Source organism: Balaenoptera musculus, chromosome 20, assembly GCF_009873245.2.
Source record: "Balaenoptera musculus isolate JJ_BM4_2016_0621 chromosome 20, mBalMus1.pri.v3, whole genome shotgun sequence".
Lineage (NCBI taxonomy): Eukaryota > Metazoa > Chordata > Mammalia > Artiodactyla > Balaenopteridae > Balaenoptera > Balaenoptera musculus.
In genome coordinates, this window is record NC_045804.1 from 38,338,957 (window position 1) to 38,344,640 (window position 5,684).

The following is a 5,684-nucleotide window of genomic DNA, read 5'->3' on the forward strand; positions in this document are numbered from 1 at the left end:
CCTCCCGGAAGGTCTGGGGCTGGACCTTGAGCGGAAGTGGCTCCGGGGGGCGGAGCCTGGCGGCTGTGAGAGTTTGGGAGTTTTTATCGTCGTACAGTCCGTTGTTTTTTATTTGTTCTTTAAAAAAGTATTTATCAAGATCCTCTTAAGCCGGGCACTGTTCTACACTTTTAGGGATAGTTTGGTAAACAACACCCCAGGAATCTCACCTCGGGAAACTTATATTTTAGTGGGGATGGAAGATGTTAACAAATAAATAAGCAGAATAATTCCTGAAAGAGAAAAGTGCTATGAAACAAAACAGTGTAATTGACAGAGAAAGGGGAGAGGAGCCACTTTTAGGTAGATTAGTCAGGTTCATTCTGATGAAGTGATATTTGATCTAAGAGGAGGCAGCCTTTCCCAGATATGGGAAACAGCATTCCAGACACAGGAAACATGGCCTGAAGAAGGAAAAAGGTTTGGAACATTGAGAAAATAGAAAGAAGGCCAGGGTGACTAGAGCCAAGTTGCAGTGAGGAAGAGTGGTACAGATAGGGTTGAAGGGACAAATGAAAATCAGATCTCATAGACTTTTATAACAAGGTCATGGTAAGGAATTTGGATTTTAATTTAAGCATGCTAGGAAGCTATTCAAATTTTTTTACTGAGAGTGCAACATGACTTAGTTTATTACATTTTGTATTTATTTTCTTCATTGTATTTGTACTGTACAAAATTATTTACTTATGAGTTGCCTCCCCCTTCTAGAATGAAGTCCAGGAGCACAGAGATCTAATTTGCTTCACTGCTGTATCCCCAGTTCCTGTGTGCTCTCAATAAATATTTGATGAATGAATGAGTGAATGCTTTGTAAAAGATTACACTGGCTATTTGGAGGATGGACCATAGAAAGGGTAAGAGTGGAAACAGGTCAGTCAAAGTAGGAATGATGATAGTGGCTGGGATTAGGGTGGTATCTGTGCTGATGGAGTTAAATGGATAGATTTGGGGTATATTTTGGAGGTAGGTCTAAATTCACCTGATGAATTTCATGTGGAGGTGAAGGAAAGGGAGGAAATACTCCTAGGTTTTTTGTTTGAAATCCGGGGTAGGTGGCATGCCATTTACTGAGCTAGGAAAGACTGAAAGGAGAACAGCTTTTTTGTGTGTGAGGATGAGGCATGGGGGGTGGAATCAGTTTTTATGTTTTGGGCATGTTAAGATGCCTCGTTGACCTTAAGTGGAGATGTCGAGGTGGGTAGTTGATTCCATGAATCTGAAGCTCAGGGGAAAAGGTCAGGGCTAGAAAAATAAATTTAGGAGTCATCAACATATAAATGGTACAATGGAATCATACCAAACAAGCATTTAACTTATTAAAATTGAGTTATACATATTCAGCCAGAGAGTGTGAGAAGTACTTTAAATTGTGTGATTCCTTTACACTCAACTAAAGCAAGTGTGGAGTGAGGATGAGATGAGAGATGTGAGTCTGCTGTACCCTCAGATGGAGTCAGTCCCCAATTCTCTCATTTTGGGAGCAGCTTGCTGTTTCAATTGTGTCTGCTCTTTAAAAACAAGTAGTTTTCATGAAATGTGGCTCCTAAATGAAAGCCCCAAGTACTTTTTCATCCATTGCTCAATAAAAACAATTTATCTCAACATGGCAAGGGAAAAAAATCAACTGAGTTTTTTAGGAAATGGAGTGTTGGTCTTCAGTTTGGCACATAAATACGGCCACAATCATGTGTAAAATCAACATGTATGAAACCACAACTTCTATAGTTTATAGGTGATTTAAGGAGTTTCCAAGAGTAATTACACTTCATGAGTTTTTTTTTTCTTTATGAGCTGACTTTAGAACCCAATCCCTATGTAAGTGGTGACAAACCCCTATCTAAAAGCACGGTCATAAATGTGATCACTTAGAGACATTGTGTGACTAGGGAAGAGAAGGGGACCCAGAACTCACCTTTAGAGTACACCGGCATTTAGAGATTGGGTAGAGGAGGATATAACTATAAAACAAAGGTTTGAGAAGAAGCAATCAGTGAGGTAGGAAGACGAGGAATGTGGTGTCCTGGCAGCCAGAGGAAAGTTTCAAAAAGAAGGTAGTGATCAGATGTTTCAAAGGCTGTTGAGAGGCTGAGCACGAAGAAAAAAGATCACTGAATTTGGCAACATGGAGGTCACTAGTGACCTAATATCAGTTTCAGTGGCATGGTGGCTGGAGATGATTGAGTGGTAGAGGTGGAGAAAGGGAGACTGTGATGAAGCCAACTCTTTTTTTTTTTTTAATAAATTTATTTATTTTTGGCTGTGTTGGGTCTTTGTTGCTGCACGCTCTTTGTTGTGGTGCACATGCTTCTCATTGCGGTGGCTTCTCTTGCTGCAGAGCGTGGGCTCTAGGCGCGCGGGCTTCAGTAGTTGCGGCTCGTGGGCTCTAGAGTGCAGGCTCAGTAGTTGTGGCACACGGGCTTGGTTGCTCCACAGCATGTGGGATCTTCCCGGACCAGGGCTCAAACCCGTGTCCCCTGCATTGGCAGGCGGATTCTCAACCACTGCGCCACCAGGGAAGTCCCTGAATCCAACTCTTTCCAAAGGTTTAACTGAGAAGGAAAGCAGAGAAGTAGAGTAGTAACTACAGGCAGATGTGGGTTCAAAGGTGGGTTTTGTGGGGTTTTTTTTGATATAAACCTGGAGCAAGTTTTCACAAACTCCATCTTTTGGTTTGTGCCTTTTTCATATTTTATTACATTCTGTTTTTTTAAAATCACAACAGCAGTATCAAAGACAACCTATGTACAAACATTTTACAAAAGAAATATTGCTAGTATCAGCTGTAATAAGGGCAAGTTGAAGAATAGATGCTGAGTTTCTGGGCCAAAGTCTGCCCTCAAACAAAGACATCTAAAATGTGTTCAGGCAGCTGAAACAGGCTTCTTTCTCGATGACAAGCATGTGTGGTCGGTAATATCAATACAAACGATGGTAAATGAGGATACTACCGGGCCCAAGTAGCGAACTCCTCATCAGGAAGGCCACGATACAAGTGGACCTAATCCATAACCTAAACCGAAGACAGTAAAAGCGCTGTTTCCCATCTAAACGCATTTAAGCCTTCAGCAATGATTGCGTCACTTGTAAACGATGCTGGGTTGTCATACAGACACTTGATTCTTATACATAACCCTATGCCAAACTTCCCTTAACTCTCGAGTCAGGTTTCTGGGTGGACCGAAAGGGGAGGAATTTTAGAAATGCTTCCTTCAGGACAGAAGTCAGAAAGAGAGGTGACCCTGAGAACAGGATCTATTAAATTTGGTGGCGGCGGGGGGAGGCAGGAATTTGGGAGGAGGAATGCCTCCTTGGGGCCAAGAATCAAGAAGCGTGACTCACTTGGGTCTGGGACCTTGCTGAAAGCTGATCCCCACCCCACCCCAGCCCCGCGGGTATCTACAAGCTCGGTTCCTTTCTCATCTCCCCCAGTTCCTTATCTCCACCTTCTTGTACTTCCCCGACTTCCTCCGGTTGGTGATCACCAGGACGGTCACGCCGGCGATCAGGGCCACCACGACCACCACGATGACGGCGATGAGGCCGCTGGTGAGGCGCTTCATGGAGAACTGGGGGTACTTCTCATCCAGGTAGTAGATGAGCGTCCGCTCCAGCAGCAGGGGCTCTCCGCGCACGCGCACGTCGAGGCCGCGGTGGCCGGTGAAGAGCGACTGGCTCTTGACGTCCCTCTCGAAGTAGTAGGCGGCGTCGGCGATGTCCACGTCGCCGGCGACCTTCTGCGACGTGTTCTGCTGCAGCTCGATCTGGATGGTGGGGTGCTCGTAGTGCACGGCCGCCACGAACTTGGGGTGCAGCGGCTCGCGCTCCCGGAAAAGCCGCCGCAGCTCGGCCTCCAGGTCCGAGGGGTTGAAGGCGCGGGCGGCCGGGCGGTGGCGCAGGTCTATGAGGATGGGGTGGGTGCGCACCAGCTCGTCGCAGCGCAGGCTCAGGTCGCCCTTGTCGGTGCATGCCCACCGAGTTCACACACCACGCACGGACGTCTGGTTGCACTAGCGCGCCTTGAAGCGGCTCTGCTGGTCGCACTCCGGGTCGTACAGGTCGTCGTTGTCCAGGAGCGCGTGCTCGCTCGGCCGCACCGGGGCGCGGACGCTCTTCCGGGCGCTCACGCGCGCCTTGAGCAGCAGGCACTTGGATGTGAGCGTGGAGCAGTCGACCTCCAGGCCCGAGCCGAGCACGCGGCACTGGCAGCGGCCACCGGGGCCGCTCCGGTCGCACACGGTCATCTTGCTGGTGGGGCACGTGCAGTTGTTCTGCGCGGCCGCGTGGCCGATCACCGCCGCCAGTAGCAGGAGCGGCGGCAGCAGCGACGGCGAAAGCAGAGCGAGGCCCGGACCCCGGGCCATGGTGGGGCGGAGGAGTGCGGACGGGGCGCAGGTTGGCGAGCGCTGGTGACTCCGCCGAGCTCGGGCTCCGCTGTCTGAGAAGGTCTCCAGGCGCCTGGGGTTTTGCTTTTTGTTTTTGATGTTTTTAAGGATGGGTGCTAGGGGATATTTGTAAATTGCCAGGAATAGTCCAGTGAAAAGATGGAAATTGTTGATGTAACAGAGAAGGGAGAATAATGGGATGGGCGTGGGATGAGATTTTGTCAGGGAGTATTGGAGGGCTGAGGAGGGAAGAAATTATATGAAATATCCTCAAAGAGTGGGAAAATGAACTTACTGGGAAAAAGCAATAATACCGATGGGCAGTGAATGCTCATTTGAGTTGGAAACAATGAATTAAAAAAGAGACTAATCAGCATGATTCAGCTGCTTAGATAAGGGTGTGAAGAAGTTGTATTGCTGCATTTAGCCGGGGTTAAAGTATCTTCAGGTAAATATGATAGAGGATTATGGCAGAACTCCTTGTGTTCCCTCTCCCGCCTCAAAAAGGTCCCCTGGGATTGATAGTTCAACAGAGATTTGACCTCCTGAAACCCAGGAAGGAAGGGGAAAATCCCTTGGAATGGCTGTCTTATTCAGAATAATACTCTGGGTTAGATTAATAATCCAACTTGCTTCCCCTCTTTCAGAGGAAAGAATTGTATGGAGTGTTGAATATGTGCTATATTTTACTTTCATAAGCATATAGTTAGAGTAAAACAAGTCTGAGTTTAAATTCCTCCCAGCCTCTCCACCTGTCAGCCGTGACCTGGTCAGATTAACCTCTCTTGGTCTAATTTCCTCATTTGTAAAATGAGGATCATGATACCCACAGCAGGACTGCTATCAGCATTAAGCTGGGCTCATAGGGCAATGGTGTATAATGGAAAAAGCATGGGTTTTGGGTGTCAGAAAGACTTATGTGTGAATCCAGTTGTATCATTTAATAATTTGACCATCGTAGGCAGGTTATTTCACTGTTCTGTGCCTCAATTTCCTCACTGGAAAAATGGGGATTATAGGATTATAATATCCTATAATCCTACTTTGAAGGCTAGGAGTAACACTGGTTCCCCACACAGAGATCAAAATGGTGGGAATTGGCTTAGGATTCTATCTATCTATCTATCTATCTACATTTATCCATATTAGAAATATGTATTATATATATGTGTGTGTTACTGTATAAAGCTTTTGGAACAAAATCTCAAACACAGTAGGTGCTTAATAAATATTAGTCCTTTTCTTTCTTGCAGTCCATTC

The 5,684-nt window shown here is 46.5% G+C and overlaps 1 pseudogene; it reads right to left on the bottom strand.

Annotated features, from left to right (window-relative positions):
- Window positions 1–3,438: 3,438 nt before the first annotated feature.
- LOC118887296 lies at window positions 3,439–4,403 on the bottom strand (annotated as a pseudogene).
- Between the last annotated feature and the right edge of the window lie 1,281 nt (window positions 4,404–5,684).